This window comes from Pan paniscus, chromosome 11 (assembly GCF_029289425.2).
Source record: "Pan paniscus chromosome 11, NHGRI_mPanPan1-v2.0_pri, whole genome shotgun sequence".
Classification (NCBI taxonomy): Eukaryota; Metazoa; Chordata; class Mammalia; order Primates; family Hominidae; genus Pan; species Pan paniscus.
Genome location: NC_073260.2, coordinates 102,237,909 through 102,259,150, shown reverse-complemented (window position 1 = coordinate 102,259,150; position 21,242 = coordinate 102,237,909). Strand labels below are relative to the sequence as shown.

The 21,242-nt window shown below is 35.8% G+C and overlaps 1 long non-coding RNA gene across 1 annotated transcript in view; it reads left to right on the top strand.

Annotated features, from left to right (window-relative positions):
* Nucleotides 1-8,166, top strand: part of LOC134728584 (uncharacterized) — a 64,698-nt gene extending 56,532 nt beyond the window's left edge. Inside the window, exon 2 of the long non-coding RNA XR_010109159.1 lies at nucleotides 6,939-8,166. This is a non-coding gene — a long non-coding RNA (uncharacterized LOC134728584). The remainder of the gene's footprint in view (nucleotides 1-6,938) is intronic.
* The last annotated feature ends 13,076 nt before the right edge of the window (nucleotides 8,167-21,242 follow it).

Below are 21,242 nucleotides of genomic sequence, written 5' to 3'. Positions count from 1 at the left end.
GTTGAACCGTCCTTGGATCCCAGGGATAAATCCCACTTGGCCATAATAAATGACCTTTGTAATGTATTGTTAAATTTTGTTTGCCAGGATTTTGTTGAGAATTTTTGCATCAATATTCATTAGAAACATTGGCCTGTATTTTTTTAATGTGTCTTTGTCTGGTTTTGGTTTCAGAGTAATACTGGCCTCGTAGATTGAGTTTGGAAGTACTCCTTCCTTCTCTATTTTTCAGAATCATTCAAGTAGAATTGGTATCATCTTTAAATGTTTGTTAGAATTCAGCAGTGAAGGCTTCAGGTCCTGGGATTTTCTTTACTAGAAGACTTTTCCTGATGTCTTCAATCTTGTTACTTGTTATTGGTCTATTCAGATTTTGGATTTCTTCCTGGTTCAGTCTTGGTAGGTTGTTTGCATCTAAGAATTTGTCCATTTCTTCTAAATTTTCCAATTTATTGGCATGTATTTGTTCATAGTAGCCACTAATGAACCTTTGAGTTTCTGCAATATAAGTTGTAATGTCTCCTTTTTCATGTCTGATTTTATTTATTTGAATCTTCTCTGTTTTTTTCTTAGTCTGGCTAAGGGTTGGTCAATTTTGCTTAAGTTTTAAAAAAACAACTTGTTTCATTTCATTGATCTTTCATATTGTTTTCTTCATTTCAAATTTATTTGCTCTTGCTTTTCTAGTTCTCTACAATGTGTTGTCAGATCATTTGAAGTTTTTCCTCTTTTTCTTGATGTAGGCACTTATAGCTATAAAGTTCCCTCTTGGTACTACTTTTGCTGTATCCCATCGGTTTTGATATGTTGTGTTTCCATTATTATTTGTTTCAATAAATTTTGTAATTGCCTTCCTAATTTCTTTATTGACCCACTGGTTGTTCAGGAGCATATTGTTTAATTTCCATCTATTTGTATAGTTTCCAAAATTCCTCTTGTTATTAATTTCTAGTTTTATTCCATTGTGGTCAGAGAAGATGCTTGATACTATTTAAATTTTTTGAATGTTTTAAGGCTTGTTTTGTTACCTAACATATAGTCTGTCCTTGAGAATGATCCATGTGCTGAGGAAAAAGATGTGTATTATGGCTGGGTGTGGTGGCTCACTCCTGTAATCCCAGCACTTTGGGAGGCCGAGGCGGGCAGATCACAAAGTCAGGAGATCGAGATCATACTGGCTAACACGGCAAAACCCCGACTCCACTAAAAATACAAAAAATTAGCTGGACGTGGTGGTGGGCGCCTGTAGTCCCAGCTACTCAGGAGGCGGAGGCAGGAGAATGGCGTGAATCCGGGAGGCGGAGCTTGCAGTGAGCCGAGATCGCGCCACTGCACTCCAGCCTGGGCGACAGAGTGAGACTCAGTCTCAAAAAAAAAAAAAAAAAAAAAAAAAGATGTGTATTCTGCAGCTATTGGATGAAGTGTTCTGTAAATATCTATTAGATTCATTTGGTCTACAGTGCAGATTAAGTGTGATGTTTGTTGATTTTCTGTCTAGAAGATCTCTCCAATGTTGAAAATGAGATGTTGATGTCTCCAGCTATTATTGTATTGAGGCCTATCTCTCTCATTAGCTCTAATAGTATTGGGTTTATATAACTGAATGTTCCAGTATTGGGTGCATTTATATTTAAAGTTGTTACATTCTCTTGCTGAATTGACCCCTTTATCATTATATAGTGACCTTCTTTGCCTCTTCTTACAGTTTTTGTCTTGAAATCAATTTTGTGTGATGTGAGTATAGCAATTCCTACACTTTTTTATGTTTCCATTGGCATGGATTATCTTTTTCCATCTCTTTATTTTAAGTTGATATGTGCCTTTATAGGTGAAGTGTGTTACTTGTAGGCAAAAGAACAATGGGTCTCGTTTTTTCATTCATTCCATCTGTCTATGTCTTTTTATTGGACAGTTCAGTCCATTAAATTTATTGTTATTATTGATAAGTAAGACTTACTCTTGCCATTTTGTTACTCATTTTCTGGTTATTTTGTGGTCTTCTCTTCCTTTTTTTCTTTCCTCCCTGTCTTCCGTTTAGTGAAAGTAATTTTCTCTTTAAATACAATATAGTTTATTGCTTTTTTGTGTGTCTCTGTTGTTTTTTGGTTTGAGGTTACTACGAGGTTTGCAAATACTGTCTTATAATTCATTTTAAACTGTTAACAACTTACTATTTGTATAAACAAACAAGCAAAAAGAAAACTAATAATACCCTACACCTTAATTTCATCCTTCCACTTTTTAATTTTTCTTGTTTCTATTTAAATCTTATTGTACTATGTCTTGAAAAGTTGTAGTTATTATTTTTTAATTGGTTTATTGTTTAGTCTTTCTACTTAGGATAAGAGCAGTTTACATACCACAGTTACAATAATAATATTCTGTGTCTTTCTGTGTACTTACTATTACCAGTGGGTTTTGTACCTTCAGGTAATAATTTATTCCTCATTAATGTCCTTTTCTTTCCGATTTAAATATTGCCTTTAATATTTCTTGTAGAATGGGTCTGGTATTGATGAATTCCCCTAACTTTTGTTTGGGAAAGTCTTTATTTCTCCTTCCTGTTTGAAAGGTATTTTCACTGGATTCTAGGTTAAAAGGGTTAAAAGGCTTTTTTTTTTTTTTTCCTTCAGCACTTTAAATATGTCATGCCACTCTCTCCTGCCCTGTAACATTTTCTCAGAAAAGTCTGCTGCTAGATACATTGGGGCTCTATTTTATGCTATTTGTTTCTTTTCTCTTGCTGCTTTTAGGATCATTTCTTTGTTCTTAACTTTTGGGATTTTGATTATTAAATACCCTGAGGTCATCTTCTTTGGGTTAAATCTGCTTGGAGTTCTATGACCTTCTTGTACTTCCATATGGATATCTTTCTCTAGATTTGGGAAGTCCCATATTTTTATTCCTTCGAATAAACTTTCTACTCTGATTCCTTTCTCTACCTCCTCTTTAAGGTCAATAACTCTTAGATTTGCCCTTTTGAGGCTATTCTTTAGATCCTGTAGACTTGCTTCATTGTTTTTTATTCCTTTTTCTTTTGTCTCCTCTGACTGTGTGTTTACAAATAGTCTGTCTTCAAGCTCACTAATTCTTTCTTCTTCTTGATCCATTTTGCTATTAAAGGACTCTGATGGATTCTTCAGTGTGCCAACTGCATTTCTCAGCTCCAGAATTTCTTCTTGATTCCTTTAATTATTTCAATCTCTTTGTTAACTTTATCTGATAGAATTCTGATTTTTTTCTCTGTGTTATCTTGAATTTCTTTGAGTTTCCTCAATACAGCTGTTTTGAATTCTCCTTCTGAAAGGTCACTTATCTCTGTTTCTCTAGGATTGATCTCTGGTGCCTTATTTAGTTCATTTGGTGAGGTCATGTTTTGCTGGATGGTGTTGATGCTAGTCGATGTTCTTGGGTGTCTGGGCATTGAAAAGTTAGGTACTTATTGTAGTCTTCACTGTCTGAGCTTATATGTAGCCATCCTTCTTGGGAAGGCTTTCCAGATATTTGAAAGGACTTGGGTGTTGTGATCTAAGGCTGTATATGCTTTAGGGGGCACCTCAAGCCCAGTAACACTGTAGTTCTTGCAGACTCACAGAGGTATCACCTTGATGGTCTTGAACAACATCCAGGAGAATTCTCTGGATTACCAGGCAGATATTCTTGTTCTCTTCCCTTACTTTCCCCTAAACATACTGAGACTCTCTCTCTGTTTTGAGACACCTGGAGCAGAGGTGGAGTGATACAAGTGCTCCTGTAACCACCACCATTATGAATGCAGTGGGTCAGACCTGAAGCCAGCACAGTACTGGGTCTCGCCCAAGGCCTGCTGTAACCACTCCCTGGCTACTGCCTGTGTTCGCTCAAGGCCCTGGGGCTCTATAGTCAGGCAGTGGCTAAGCCAGCCAGGCCCGTGTCCTTCTTTACAAGTCAGTAGGTTCCCCCAGGCCCCGGGTGGGTACTACAGTGTCATCTGGGAGTCAGGGACTAGAGTCATAAAGCTTAGAAGTCTACCTGGCATTCCTTTTATTGCAGCTGAGTTGGTACTCAAACTATAAGACGCAGTTCTTCCCACTCTTCCCTTGCCTTTCCAAAGGCAGAAAGGCCTCACCTCGTAGCCACCAACACCCCTGGCCATGTGGGACAATGATAGACTACCACCAGTGTTCCCTTAATGCCCAAGGTCTCTTAAGTCAGCTTGTGGTGAAAGCTGTCTGGCCTAGTACTTACCCTTCATGGCAGTGGCTTTTCTCTGGCCCAGGGCAGGTCCACAAATACCATCAAAGAATGAAGTCCTGGAATTGGGTACCCTAAGAGTCCACTTGGTGCTCTACCTCCCTTGTGGCCATGTTAGTACCTAAGGTGCAAGACAGAGTCCCCTTTACTTTTCCCTCTGGTTTTCTCAAGCAGAAGGAAAGGAATTTTTCCCTTTAGCCACCACAGCTGGTAACGTGCTGAGTCTCATCTGAAACCAGTAAGTCTCAGAAGCTCACTAAGGCCTTCGATGTCATACCTGGGTATTGCTGCTTGTTATTCAGGTCCCAAGGGCTCTTTAGTTAGCAGGTGATTAATACTTCCAGAACTGGGTCATTTCCTTTAAGACAGCCAGTTCCCTCCTGGCCCAAGGTGTGTGTAGAAATGTTGTCTAAGAGCTTGGGTCTGGAACAGAGACCCCATGACTCTGACCAGTGTCCTATCCTGCTGTGTCTGAGCTGGCATCCCAGATGGAAGACAAAGTTCTCCCCTTTGTTTCCTCTCCTCTTCTCAAGCAGAAGAGAGGGGTCTCTTTTGGACCCATAGGCTGTTCAGTCTGGGAATGGGAAGGGGTGATGCCAGAACTCTCTTGGCTGTCCCAGCTGGTGTCTCAGTGTGTCACATGTCCCCTCAGTTCATTGTCTCTGGGCCTGGTTCAGCCCTAGGATCCACCTAGAAGTTGCAGTCCTTATGGCCTAGACTGCCTTTTAAGTTTACTTAGAGACAAAAGGCTTTTTGCCCCTTGGTGGGGAGGTTTGTGGGCACTCAAGTTTGGGCTGCTGGGATTAGCAATTCCCCTCTGGCAAGGGATGGATTAAAGGCACCATCTGTGTGTGGGCATCTGCTAAGTTTGATTTGCTTTTCCTTTCTGTTGTAACAGGAGAGAACTGAGTTCAGTGCCTCACAATTTCTGAGTTCTCCCTCTTCCAGTGCCCAGAGATGCTCTCTGAACCATGCTGTTTCTGTCTGTGGTGGGAGACAGATGGCATCCACAATTCATTACTGTTTTTTCTGTCTCTTCAGTGTTTCTTTCTGAGATGTGAAGTTAAAATTAGGTACTGTGAGTACTCACCTGGTTTTTGGTCCTTATGAAGGTGCTCTTTCTGTGTAAATAGTAGTTAAATCGATATCCTTGTTTGGCGGAACCATTGGTGTAGCTTTCTATTTTTCCATCTTGTTCCACCTCCTAGTTTAGATTTCTAACAAGTTCTTAAGTCAGGTTGATGCTGATGGTCTGAATTCACACTCTTTGAGACTCAGTGGTGTAATGAATTTCACCCTTCCCTCATGATTCAACTGATCTGTCGTCTTCTTCAGAAAGGCTTTCTATCCATTCATACTCCCCTTGTCCTTTCCTTGGGTGAGTACCTTTTTTATTTCACTTAATAACTCATACACTTATCATTCCACATTGGAGAGTCTGCTCCAGGTGTTAGGTGTTAGGAAGGTGGTAGCTAGAGGTATATGAGTATCCATCAGTAGAGTGAAAAAAATACATGCTTAGACTCCTAAGGAAAAGCTTTGAATACATTTCCCATAAAAATAAATTCTGTCCTATTACCTTGTAAATCTTGAGGACAGCACCCTGTCTTATTCATCTTAGTACTCCTGGCTCTTAGAACTTCACCTGGTGCATTGTAGGAGTCAGATAAATGTTTGCTGACTTAAACAATATCAACCTTATTTTGGATTGGTTTTATGGGAAAGTATGTTTAACTCCCATAAGTTAAATACTTACGTAAATTAAAATATGTTTAACTTATGGGAAAATATGACAACATACAAATAAACTTTGTGGGAGCATAATTTATTTTTTAGTCGAGGGTTGCTTTCTCTAGCACACTATGTTTGTCTCTAAATGTATGTAGGAAGGCATTTACCTGACTTTTCATACAGACACACAAATGAGTCATTTCAAAAATAAGCACCATTTCTGGTCCCACACTTACTTAATTTATGAACCTATAATTTGCTTTTGGAAAAACCATCTCATAAAATGATGTTGACTTGAGGTTTAAGAAAACTGGCACAGAGCTAGGAAAAAAATGTAAACGTTGTGGCAACACAGCAAAGAAAAAAATTTAAGCAGCATTTGTTGTTAGTAGCTGTTAAATGTAAGCATTCACTGTAGCAGACAGCCTTCCTTTAGAAAACATAGGCAATGACAGAGGATAACAAATAGATGTTGTTGCCAGTGAAAGTATGAATGTTTCTCCAGAAGAAACATGAAAATTGGGGAAAAAATTAGCAAAAGGCCAGTTTGGAAGATTGGTTAAGGAGTATATAATGTAATCGCTGTTCAGGTATATATTCATCAAAGCTGTTGACATAGTTCTCTTATTAGCTAATATTTAAAATTTTGTTTTAAGGAAATGGTACATCTGTAAAGTACCAGAGGCAAGAGGGTCTGGAGTAGTTGCCATTAAACCTCTTTGCTAATTGGACACGCTAGCCACTGCTACATTAGTCTACAGTCTTACCTGACAGGCTAAACAAACCGAGTTAACTGAACATCTGAAATTAATGTGTTTACTTTAAGGAACACGAAGTCTGATTCAATTAGCCTCCAAAGTCATGGAGCCTACAGAATTTAATGTTGGAGGTTTTCTTTTCTTTTTTGTTTTAATGTGTACTCCACTGTTTACAGAACCCAGATTAATGAGGGGATGTATTTTTTTTTCTCTTAGAGGCTGAAAACTTAAAAAATTGGATGAAAATTATGAAGATAGTCTGACATGATATATTAAGAGCTCTGAATGATGCCTAGGGATGTAGAAGAGGAGAAAAACACTTGAGTAAGTAAACAGAGTTTATGAGACTTGTTTATGCCAGGAAAGCAAGATGAATATTTCTGACTAAAAGTTAATTAACTATTTTGCCTCAGCAAGCCAATTTGTCGTCTTAAACTTTGATTCATTAACTGCAAGCTGAGACGATTGCTTGTTCCTTAGTGTACTTGTAGACTGAGTTTGTGTTAAATGGTGCTGTGAGATATTGTCTGTTCTTCCCAATTGAAACTAACCAAAAAGGCTATTATAAAGAAAGTAAGACTTTTTAAGTGGCAGTAAGTAGATGGGTATTCTTTCAGAGCAAAGCCTAAGAACTATATGGCTTAATTGCAAAGCTAATCAGCCCTTATTAAATAAAACAAGAGTAAATCCAGGATTTTTGAGTCTGCACATTTAATGGGACATGAAAGTTGACGATTTAGCAATTCTGAAGTTTTAAGACTTGTGAACTTATGAGTTGTTCCCCTTCAGGGTTTTTCACTTGGAGGCTCTAACCCTTTTTTTTTTTTTAATATGTTGTGCTGAGAAAAATGAATCTCCATTTGTCAAGATACTGGCTTTGTCTCTTATCATTGCATGTTTTGTGAAAGCCCATTTGTTGGATAAGGAACTTCTTTGAACTCGTAAATGGGCAAGTGAAAAGCAAGAAGTTTAGGGGAAAAGAGTACCAACTATACTCCTAGTATATTTATCTTTAAGATTTTAATAACAGCTAAAGAAGATATGTGAAGAGTCGGAATATATGCTTCTTTTCAAAAAGTCACCTCATACACAACTAAATCAATATCATACGGCATATTTGTGAAAATTCATGTAACTTAGGTAAGTTGTGTCTGTAAACTTTGATACAAATGGAAAAGAGGAAACACTATTCTTCACAAGGAGTGATTGCTTTTTACTTACACCACACAACATAAAACCTTCTGTCTTGCACTGGCTCTCTGATCCTAGCGTGGAAGACAAAGAGCGCTGTCCCTCTATGAGAATTCTTCTTATTAGTGCAGATACTGGAGCCCCTTCAATGTGGACTAGACCATGAGTTCCATGAGAGTAGGATGTGTGTTCATAGCTGTACCTAGTACCTAGAACAATGCTTATTGAATGAATAAAGCAATGACTGAACAAATGATGAATGTACCAAGACATTTTGATAGCTACTGAGAAGGTTATAGTCTTGTTTGGTGAAATGAATAATGAATTAAACCCGAGTTTTCCGCAAAAGTTTAGACTAAGCAGAAAGTTTATGGTGAATGAGTTACAATCTTTGCTCTTCTACTTATTATGTAACTTTGGGTAATCTATTTAGTAAAAGGTGGAGGATTCATATGATCTGAAGAGAAACCAGAGCATGGGTAATCTATTTAATCTCTCTAATCTCAATTTTCTTATTCATAAATTAGGGTTAATGATAATACCTTTCTCATAGGCTTACTGTGAGGAATGAAAAAGATAATGTTTGTAAAGTGCTTAGCAGAGTGCCTGCTACTTGGCTGTAAGAATTTATGAAGCTGCTGTCTGCTATGAGGCGATTAATCCTAAAATGAAATTTTGTCTCAAAAGAGAGTCAGAAAATACCAGCATCTACAGTTGAGGCTTTAGAAAGGCAGAAAAATTTAACTAGTAGAAATTTATAAAATAACTTTGGCATTTTCAAAGATTTTAGCCTGTGGTATGTATTGATAATGAGTTACCTTCATGCCTGCTGTCTTTACTAAAGAAAAAAACACAAAATTTGACCAAGTTGGATATGCCTCATAATATATATAGGTACATATATGACATTATAAAAAATAGCAAGAACATCAACAAAAATGAATACAGCCATTATATGGATTAAATGTCCAAAAGTTATAAAATGATCAGAAGTGTAATCACCATGGTGAAATAGAGTTTTATTTAAGAGAATCCTGAGATGTTTTAGAATAGCATGTATGTGTGTGGCAGGGTGTGGAGGAGGCACTGAGACTTTGGAGGATGAGTGGCTAAAGACTTTTTTGGGCATACTGAAAAAAATGGAGCTTTGACCTGATTAATATAGTACGATAGGAATGCTCTTTACCACTTATAAATCAACAGCGAATGACAGATGCAACCTTATATCGAATTTGCTTTGAATCCTTGTAACATAGCAGCAGGCTTGCTATCTTTGGTCTGTAAGTTGTACCTATATGTTCTTCTCTATGGAGGGAGAAAGAGGAGATTGTGCTTTATTTCCTCCCGCTGGGTTGTCTCCATGGGTGGATTCCCTAGCCACTACATCATCCACATTAAAGGGTCGTGATAGACTACTATTGCTGGGGGTAGTTGTGGAGGTTGTTTACTGCAATGTACTCATCTCAACCAAAAGAAAACATGCATGCACGTACACACACACACACACACACACACACACACACACACTGCTGAAAAAGGTTTAATCAACAATTTTCTAAAAAATGCTGGTAAGAAACACATGACCTAAAATTTACCATCTTAACCATTTTAAGTGTGCAGCTCAGTGGTGTTAAGCATTTTCACATTGTTTTGCAACAGATCTCCAGAACTTTTTATCTTGTAAAACGGCAACTCTGTATCCATTGAACAACTCCCCATTTCCCCCTCCCCTCCAGTTCCTGGAAACTACCATTCTACTTTTTGTTTCTATGAATTGGATTCCTTTAAATACTTCATATAAATGGAATCATACAGTATTTGTCTTCTATGACTGGCCTATTTCATTTAGCCTAATGTCCTCAAGGTTCACCAGTGTTGTAGTATGTAACAGGATTTCCTTCTTTTTTAAGGCCAATAATATTCCATTGTATATATATACCACATTTTCTTTATCCATTTATTTGTTGATGGACATTGGGTTGCATCGATTGGCTACTGTATGAAATGCTGCAATTAATGTGGGTGTGCACATGTCTTTGAGATCATGTCTAAGCAGCTCTTTATTCAATATTCCTGGTGAATAAATTCAAACCAGAATGGAATGGGGAATATCATGAAAAAGTCATCAATGTTTGTTTTAATCTAGTAAATTCCTTTCTATTCACTACCAAAGAGTGTGGGGCCTCACTGCCAAAATCTCTGTGTGATCCCTAAATGAATGTTTATATATTATGCAGAAATGCCTTTTCTTTGTTTCTCATACCACCTAAACCCATTTTCCTGTATCTCAGCTCTTATTATTTTGGTACTTCTAAAGTTCCTGCTTTATGTCCCACCTTTTCCTGGGGTTTGATCTTTCCTTTTGTATTAGGCAAGTTCATGGCATTCTCTTATATTTTTGAGATTTTCAATATTCCCATGAGTGTTCTAATACTCTACATGTGTCACTCCTGTACATGTTTATGCTCTTTTGAGTCATAGTTGTAGAGATAAGAAAGAAGAAAGTAGTTGGGGTTGAGGAGTAATCTTTACTCTGGTTGCAGTAAGCTCTTTCGTCTTCAGTGTGTCTAAATAGATAAGTAATGAGTGAATGAATGACTAAATGACATATTGTCTTGCTGGGTTTCTGTTAATCTGACTTTTAAATTGGATGGCTAATATTAGAAAAGTATGGGAAAAAGTTGTTTATCAAAAGAGACATGTAATTCAAGAGTTGGTACCCATATCCTTGTCTTGATTTCATACAAGACAAAAAGGTTGAAGCAGCAATGTAAGTTTGATTATGTAGAGTCAGGATTAGGAGTTTCTTCTGTACCAGTGAGGAGGTGGCAGGGCCAGTGACTAAGGCAATGGAAGTCAGCTTGGCAGGGAAGCTCAGCGAGGCACTATAAGTCACTATTAAGTGCCACAGTGTATGACAAAAGGCAACCAAGAAAGAACAAATAATAGGAGACCAGGACAAATAGATATGTACCAAGAGAGGTCAAAAATCAGGTAAGATGTTTGGATATCAGGACTGAGACACAAGCAGCAAAAACTGAGTCATGTGTAGAATTCATGGATTAATAACATTAATATTACTATTAAGAATTACAAGCCGGGCACGGTGGCTCATGCCTGTAATCCCAGCACTTTGGGAGGCCAAGGCAGGCGGATCACTTGAGGTCAGTAGTTCAAGACCAGCCTGGCCAACATGGTGAAAACCCGTCTCTACCAAAACTACAAAAATTAGCCAGGTGTGGTGGTGGGTGCCTGTAATTTCAGCTACTCAGGAGGCTGAGGCAGGAGAATTGCTTGAACCCGGGAGACAGAGGTAGCAGTGAGCCCAGATCGCACCACTGCACTCCAGCCTGGGCAACAAGAGGTGAGACTCCATCTCAAAAAAAAAAAAAAAAAAAAAAAAAAGAAAAGAAAAGATTTCTTAATTTGTACTGGATACTGTTAAGTACTTTCCATACATTGGGTCATTCAATCCTTACTATAACCCTATGAGGTAAGTCCTACATTTACCTTAATTTTACAAACAAGGAAACAAAGTCTCAGAGAGGTCAAATAACCTATGCAAGGACACATTCAGCAATTGAAAGAGTTGATTTTCAGACTCAATAATGGCTTCTGGTTGTAGGAATATATAAATTGGACTGGGGGAGTCAGGGGATAAGTAAAATGTCACTTAGCTCCCTGTAATAAGCCTTGCAGTGCATTTCTTGGTGTGTAACGGGTATCATTTATCATTTGATCAAGATTCAGTCAATGACCTTGTTTGCATAAATGAGATTTCAACCTAATTTCCTGAAAATCTGGTAGTTGCTTCTGCATAATCAAACGAAAAGGAGTATAGGAGTGAAAATCTTAAGTCTCCAATTTTTGAGAGACTGTTTTCAAACACGTTCCCAAACATAGTCCCATACTTACCAAAACTATCTTAAATTGTTGTTTAAAAATATTTTCACTTTAGAGAAGGATACTAGTTTTAACTGTTTTACTTTTAAAAATTAGAAACATCTGCCTTCTAAGCCAGGCTTTAAAAAAAGTTTTACTATCTTATATCTGGCATAAAAGTTTTGAAAAATGAGACATTAGGACAGTGATCCGAGACTTTAAAACTTGAGAAAGAATCTCACCCTGTGGGGAGGAATTGCAAGACTGAGAATGTGGAAGGGAAAGGATTGGATGGAAAGAATTTTGGATTTGGTACCAGAAGATGCAGGTTTATTTTTGTTTCCTGCTAAATCCAAACCTGAAACTGACAATGATAATACCACATTTTCAGAGTTATTGTGTAATTTAAATGAAATAGTGTTACACAAAATATACTTTATAAAATGTAAATTTAGTAAAGCAAATGGCAGGCATTTATTGTTGCAACCGAATTACTAATGTTGAGGCTATATAAATAAATCTTCAATACAACTTTTATTTTTCATACTAATAATGCTTCTATCAATTTGAAGAGTCAAGAGAAGTAGCTGGTGAAAATAAGCATAGCTTGAAATATGAATTGTTAGTTGGTGAAGATGGGCCAAGACATCACACCTTCTCTTGGAGACAAAGACTAAATTACAAATTCTTCCACCTGGACTTTCAGTTGTGGGAGCTTCACGTTTCAGAAGTAACTTCCAAGACCCACGAGAGGGAGCTCATGCACTTCTTAGGCGCTACTGGTTAGCTTTTTAATATCTCATTCAAAACAGGCAGTAGTTTGGGAGGTGAGGTGTGATGAAGAAAATGGATTAAGGGAAACGAACTCCTTCAAGAAAAATCACTGGGGAATACAAAGTTAACTCCTTTAGTGTGGTTGAAAGTGTCTGAGAAAATTCTGGCTAGAATCCCTTTTAACCAGCTCCCTTAAAGGAAAGGTAACTGCTGCAATCATTTCCAGATTAATCTTTCTGGCTTAACACCCATTCCAAATATTCTCTTCTTAGAAAAGAACATTGAGAGATGATTATCCACTAATGTCATCCAGCTCCACTTAGCCCAGGCTGCTTTGTGAGATAGCCAGGAATATCACAGTTTAGGCATTTGTGATCACAGTTGAATTCAGTTAATCATCCAGAGAGCAAGAGTAGAGTAGAGGTATATGCTTACACATTTAACAACATGCTTATTATCTGATGTAATTTTGTAGACTGTCAGAGATGAAGAAACCAGTTGTGTGTGTGTGTTTGTGTGTGTGTGTCTGACTGAACGTGTGTATGGTGGAGAATTGGGATGGGTAGAATGCAGCATGAAACAATGGCAGAGGGAGAGGTCCTCAGTTTTGATGTTATTCATTTTATGACGTGGCATACTTCTAAGGTCTACAAACATGATCCAAAAGGAGATGTCTAAAAAGAACAAACCCATCTGCATGTAAAGCAACATAGTCAATAGAAGAGACAAACTTTGGCTACTAGTATTTTATTATAAATATTATATTACAGTTGAAAAGTAGATACAATTATAAATCCAGTCAATGTATTGTAAGTATTAATTATTTCATGGAATGCTTATTTTCCAGAAAAGTTTTTTGTAAATTGAGTTGGTATCATATAAAATAGAATTTTCTCATTAAATTTTATAATAAAATTGAAAATGCGTTTCAAAGTATACATTTTTGGCTCAATTCATATTGAAATTACTAAGGCAATACATCTTTTAAAAACAAATAATTAAAGGAAAATAATGGTTGTTTTTGACCAACCATTAACAAGGACATATTTTGCTATTAGTAAATCAGTAATGAAACAAACCACAAAACGCCAAGTCATAGGGTTGAAGTTTGAATTAAATGAAATGCAATGAGTTCAAGTTTGTTACCAGGAGAGGGCAACTGGCTACCTCCCAAAGTGTCTACACAAAGCCTGTGAAATCAGAACCTGGGTTTGTCAACTCTTTCAAAATGAATTAATCTTTCAGGGAATAATCGATATATTAATTAAATACAATGAGAAATATACCTTGAATTTTGAAATCAATATGACCAGTGAATTGTTTCATAATAGGAAAACCTCCCAGGTATGTTATGTTTAATCAAATTGTTTTATATATCTATACAATCAGAATAAAAGGGCTGATTTGGTTAGCTAAAAGGGTTTTTGCTTTTTCCCCCCAGCTAAGTGATTTGAAAGACTGTTTTCTACTGCAGGGATAGCTTTTCCCATGGGATAGAAATGTTTAATACCTGGGAGCCAACATCCTCTTCCTTGGATGCTGTTTGGATGGCCCTGGGGTGTGGTAGAGAGTAGGCACAACTCTTGCTCTCAACTGATTTCCAATCTAGTGGGACAGCAGACAGTAAGCAGTAAGTGAACTAAATGTGATGGTGAGAGTGCTATGGATCATATAAGAAAAGGGCGTTTCACCCAACTTGTGTAGTGGGAAAGGGTCAAGGAATACCTTCAAAGGAAACCATGTGAACCAATTTCATTTTTATCTGGAAAATTTTGCAGGAACAATAGATATCTGTCTTCAAGAATGTTTCAAACATAGTTGGCAATAAATTCCATATTCCATATGATTGAGGGTGTGAGCAATTATTCAGCCACTTGGGCAGGATCAGATTATTTGCAATTCATGAGATCTTTCTCTTAATATTATTCAATAATTCACCTCAACAGCATTTGTTGAACATGGCCTCCTGACAATTGGATGTGGTTCATATTTCAACTTGAACTTCTGGCTTTTGTTGATGTAGGATTCAGCTTACTGCACAGTCATTATTTTGTGTATTAGCTTACTATTGATAGGTATTACTAGTTTGGTTAATGGTTTGCCAAGGGAACCTGTTAATCAGGAGACAAAATAATATATGACTAATAAGGTAAGCGAATTACAAAACACTTACCTTCAAGTGCCATATCAAACACATGTAATCAAAACTGAACTATCAATATATCTGTCTGCAAATATGTTCCCCCACAAGCTCCACCAGGGGCATAATCATCATCCATTCAATTGCTCAGGCCAAAATCCTAGGAGTTATTTATGATTCTTTTCTTCCTACATAATTTATGTCTAATTTCTCAGCAAATCCTGTTGGCTATACCTCGAAAATATGTCCCAAATCCTGCCACTTCTTCTGATCTCTATTGCTAAAACTTTGGTCCAAGCCACCATCAGTTTTCATCCAGACCTCTGCAACCAGTTGGTATCTTTTCTTCCAGTGTCCCTCTCACCCTACATACCCTGTCCTGATGCACTTACATACAATAGGCAGAAAGATCCTACATAATTTCATTCCATTCTGTTCAGAATAAAGTCCAATCTTTACCTTGGCCTATAAGACCTCATCTGGATGTGGGCCCTGCTGTCTCTCAGACCTCACTTCTCACCACTCACAACAGCCACCCTAATCTGTAGGGTGTATCAGAGTGCTCTGTAGATTTACATCAAGTCTAATTGGATTTATAATGTTTTTACGTTCTTAATTTCCATGCTTATCTTGTTACTTTTACTGGGACTCTATTTCTTCATGAGGATTTGAGTTACTGCCTAATGGCCTTTAATTTCAGCCTGAAAGATTCCAAATGTCCCTTAGACTAAATTCAATGTCTGGGTTTCAGGAACAATTTCAAATAACTATTTTCCTGAGTATGGACTGTTGTTTCTTATTTCTTTGCATTTCTCATAATTTGTTGAAAAATTGATATTATAAATAATATAATGTAAGAGTTCTGAAAATCAGATTTCACCTCTCCCAAGGTTTTTTTGTTATTGTTTGTTGTAGTGTAATTGCCTAGCAGTTTCTTCCTGCTCACGGCACATACAAAAATCAGTCCACTGAGGCTATGGCATTGCAGTAGAGAGTTTAATTGACATATTGTGGGCCCATATGGGAGAATTGGAGTTATGACTCAAATTAGTCTTCCTGAAGGATTGGAGCTTAAAGTTTTTATGGACAATTTGGTGGACAGGGAGCTAGGAAATGGGTGCTGCTTATTGGTTAAGGAATGAAATTATAGGGGTGTGGAAAACAGAATGGTTGCTGCTGATTGGTTGGGGGGTAAAACTATAGGGGTGTTGAAAATGTTCCTCCTGTGCTGGTTCCACCTTTGGGTGGAGCCACAGGATCAGTGGGGTCATAAGTCATGAGTCTGGGTGGGGTCATTCTGAAAGATATGTCAGAAAACCAATCTTAGATTCTTCAATAGTGATGCTATCTATAGGAGAAATTCTGAAAGTCACAAATCTTGTGCTTACTGGCCACATGATCTCTGAGCAGTAAGACATTATAGAAACTATAGCTATTTTATCAGAATTCAAGCCACTGTTATAATCCAAACATTGTAGGCTTTTGTTAGTTTTACAAAGGCAGTTTAGTTTTGGGAAGGGCTGTTATCATCTTTGCTTTAAGGTAAAACTATGAACTAAATTCCTCCCCATGTTAGCTTGGTCTACGCTCAGGAATGACCATGAACAGCTTGGAAGTCAGAAGCAAGATGGAATCAAGTATGTCAAGTTTCCCTTACTGTCGTAATTCTGCAAAGACAATTTCAGCAGTAGTTCTTGTGTGTGTGTGTGACTTTTCTAAATTGATTGTATAAAGTCTGTGTTCTTTGTCATGTGTAAACCTGAAGTCTCTGCTTTGTTAGCTTAGTTGTGAGTTGGTAATTGGAAAGAAAATTTTTTGAGTTCCTGAAACCAGCAAGTCTCCCAGTCTTTGCCAAGTGGCTGTCTGTGCACTTTAGGGCATGAATTTAACACTCAGTGAAACTCTTGGTATCTTGTTTAATCCACATTTGCTGCTTGCATGCAGCGTCTTGAGCAGTCTCTGCATGTCTTTCCTGACTGAGCATATGCAAAACTGTGCACAGCTCTGGACATGGATGTGGACTTCTAGATTGCCAGGGACATGTCAGAGCTTTCAAAACCCCTATGGAGATTTTAATCCCCAGCCGTTTCCTGTTCAAGCTTTTTGGTTAGTCTATTATTTCTCTCAATTGTTATCAACTACTTTAGACAGCTGCAAAGTTAATCACTTGCCTGAAATTGTTTTCAGGAACACCTTCTCATCTGTGGAAAAAGAGCTTTTTGTACTGGGGGAAGTCCAAACCAGGTCCAGATAGGTCAAATAATAAAAGTTCTCTGTTAATGGGGTTTTGAAAGGTCCAGCTGTGTTCTATCTTTAAAGTACAAAAAATGCAGATTGTAATTTTTCAATGCTACTGTGGAATTGAAGAGCAGGGGATAGGATTGGGTTAAGTTAAAACACCACAGATGTCACCGGTGAGTTGTTTTTCTTGAGTACATATTTCATAGATTGCCTCAAAACTTTAATGCCCAGAGTTCTGAAAAGGTGTATTTTGACATTTTTTGGTCCAACATTTTGTTTTTATGAGGAGATAAATTTTGGAGGTTCTTATTCTATTTTCACTTGGCTGTTGTGACCTGGCTGCTGTTGATTTCTTTATGACAATTTTAAAGCCTGCTAGTTTATCAAATTCTTTTATAGTTTGAGTTACTATTGTTAATGATTCTCTAAAGGCTTTTGTAATCATACCCTCTGCTAACAGAGATAGTTTTACTTCGTCTTTACCATTTTTTATGCCTTTAATTGACTTCTTTTGCTTAATTGCCTTGGTTAACACATACATTTCAATGTTGCATAGTAGTGGAGACAGTGGTCAACCGTTATCTTGTTTTTTGTGTTAATGGAAATGCTTCTAGGGTTTTGTCTTAGTAAGATGCTGGCTTTTGATGTATTTTATCATGTGAATAAAGCATACTTTTATTGTTATTTTGTTGAATATTTTATCAGACACTGGTGTAGAATTTTGTCAAAGGCTTTAAAGCATCTCTACAGATGATTAAATCACATTCTCCCTTAGATCTTTAAGATACTGTATTATATTAATGGTCTGTCATTATTAATGATATTCAATATTGAGTCAGTTTGCATTTCTGGATTAAATTTTACTTTCTTAAAGTTATATTGTATTTTGTTTGCTAATATTTTAGTTAGAATTTTACATCAATATCCATACATTATATCGATCTGCAATTTTGTTTTTTATAGTATTTTATCAATATTTTACTTGATTTTCTGTAATTTAAATGTTCTGGAACAATTTATGTAGCATTGAGACCATCTAATTTTTGAAAGTTTGTGGAAGTTTACTTTTGAGTCATCTTTTTTGGTACTGTATGGTCAGGTAGTTCTTTGAAAACTTACTGTTTCTTCCTGGGAAAATATCCAAGTTTTGCCTTCTTTTTCTGATGTGGTCAAGTTTAGTAAATGCTAGTTCTTCAAGAATTTATCTTTTTGCTTTATATATTCAAATTAATTATGTCAAGGTTACAAAGTGGCTTCTTATAAAAATATTATGTTTAAATTATTGTTTCTTGTTATAATTTCTCATTTTAATATTTATGATTTCTCATTTTATTTTGGTTCACCCATTTTTTCTAAAAATGATTATTTGAAGTCAATTTTCTATTCTCTGCCTTATTAATTTCTGATTTTATCTATATATTTCTCATCTCATGTCTTCATTTGGTTTATTTTCTTGTTTTTATTCTACCTCTGTGAGCTTCAAATTTACCTGATTTACTTTTATCTTTCATTTTTATTGGTCAAAGTAATAAAGGCTATAGATTTTCTTCTCATCATTGCTTTAAATATGTCTCACAGATCCTCATTTCCAATGTTTTAACTATGATATTTTGGGAAAAAATATGTTATTTTGGTATATAATTCTCTTTGCTCAGGGAAGATTTTTAAATAAAAATAATTTCTGGCTGATAAGATGGTTTCACTTATTTTTTGAAAGAATTTATCATATGTTTGTTTGGGGATCTGTGAATTTTACATTAATATTTTTATTTTATAGAACTTACTAATATCTTCTTTGTGACTTAATGTATAATCTTTTGTAAATGTTCCATAAGTGCTTGAAACAACAGTACATTTTCTTTTATGAACATATAAAAATTTTTAAGTATTCATTTTTATATTGTTTATATTATTCATATCCAACCCTTCCCCTTGATCTCTTTGTTAATGAGTGTGACATATTACATTTTCCTATTATTAATGTGTTTGTATTTATATCTTCTTTATGCTTTGTAACTTTTTGCTCTTTAAAGATTGGTATATTATGTAATGTTGTGTAGACATTGCATCAATATTTGCATAGATATTCAGTGTTGTTACACCATATTTTGAATTGTGATTTTTAGTGCTAACAGTACTTTTTGCATTTAATGATTTTATTTTTGGTTTAATTTCTACTTTGTTATCAGTATTATTATCACTGATTTCTTATTGTTTTTATTTATTTGCTATATTATTGCCCATCTTTTAGCTTTCCAACATTATTTTGCTTTATATATATCTCTTGAATTTGTATGTCAGTCATCCTTTGGTTATTGAGGTTTAGCTTCCAGTAGATTCCTAAAGAATGGCTTATGGGTACAGAATTTTTAAAACTCTTGCAATTTAAAATCTGTTTTCTATAGCTTGATACTTGAAGGGTATAAAATATTTTATTCATACTTTTATACCTTGAGTTTGTCAAAAATGCCTTTTTATTATTACTTTGCTTTGTATGTTGCTTTTGGGAAATATGATGGCAGTCTAATTCATGGTCCCTTGTGTGAGTATTTGATCATTCTTTTAAAATTGGGGCCCTAAGATTTTTTATTTATGTTTAAATCTATAGTCTTACTAGAATATATCTTAGAATTTATCATTGTATGTCAGCATTCCCTTGTCATCAGTGAGTCCTTGCAATAAATAGAATCTGATATTTAAATATATATTAATAAACTTCTTAAGAACAGTTTTAGGTTTCTGGAAGAATTGAGTAAAAAGGGTATAGAGTTGCCATATATTTTCTCTTCTTCTCTTCTCCCCTCTTCTCACAGTTTTTTCTATTATTAATATATTGTTTTAGTGTGATACATTTGTCACAGTTGATAACCAATAATGACATATTAACTAAAGTTCATAATTTACAATAGAGTTAACTTTTTGTGTTTTGTATATCTATGGGTTTTGACTAATGTAACCACCACTACAGTATCACATAGAATAGTTTCATTGCCCTGAAAATGGTCTGAGCTCCACCAGCTCATCCCTCCAACTTCCAAACCATAGCAACTACTGATCTGCTTACTGTGTGTATAGTTTTGTCAGTCAGGTATTTTATTTTTAATTCTTAGAAAATTTTCTTTCATTATAGTTTAAAATAGTAGTTTTGTTACATTATTTTTCTGCATCAGAAACTTCAACTGTGTATATATTATTTCTTATTTGCCTGTCTTTCATTTTCTCTTTGAAATTTTTACTTACTTTTTTTTAAATTCTCTTGGCCTTTTCTCTCCTTTTCTTCTATTTGCCTTATAATGTTTTCATTCAAATCTGTTCTTCTTTGGACACAGGATAATGTAGACATTTTTCTAATGTAATTTTTTTCTTTTTATTGATTTTCTCAGTAAAATAAACTCTTATTTTATGATCTTCTCTTTTTTGTCCATTTCTGCTCTTAGTTTTTGAATTGCCGATTCAAAGTGTTCTCTCGTACCCCCCAATACTTATTTGAATATATTTAATTCAGTTTGAAGTGTTGTATTACACATCTCTTCTTCAGCATTTTGGGGGAAAGAGTGAGGAGAAACTTTTATCAACTAACTTTGTTTAATTCTCATTTTCTGTTTTACTTATTGTAGTATTTTTATAGATAAGGACTTTTTTGTGTGTGCTTCTAAATTTATATAACAAAGTTAAGAGTTTGAGTAGGTTACAAGATTTCTATTTCAAGATATCACTCTTCTAACTGTAGGAAAGTTGGTTTATTTTATTTTTAATTGGACGTTTTTGAGACAGTAGAGGAGGAAAAAGGACATTTGGTATTTATTCTTCTACTCACAGGTCATTTGAAATTTGATATTCCTTGTCTTCTAATTGTATTGAGGGAGTATGTTTTCTGTAGCTTTATGATATTGTTTATTCTATTTGGGAAGAAATGGAGAATATTGCTTTTACATGGCCACCATTGCCTTAACTACCCAAAATTCTTCTCATTTTACTTTATCTGGTACTTTCTGTCTTGGGTTAGATTATCTGTGACATACCTTTTGAAAGGCAATGCCCACTTCCCTTAATAAAATAAAACTTTGTCCTTGAGTGTTATAGTGAGAGGGAAAGACTTCATGTAGAAAGATCAGCTGGACCATCATACCCCAGTCTTGACCTTCCCCAAATCTCACGTTGAATTGTAATTCTCAGTGTTGCAGGAGAAGACTGGTTGGAGGTGATTAGATCATGGGGGTACTCTCTATTGTTTTATCGCCATTCTCCTAATGTTGCTTGTTTAAAAGTGTGTAGCACCTACCTCCTCTCCC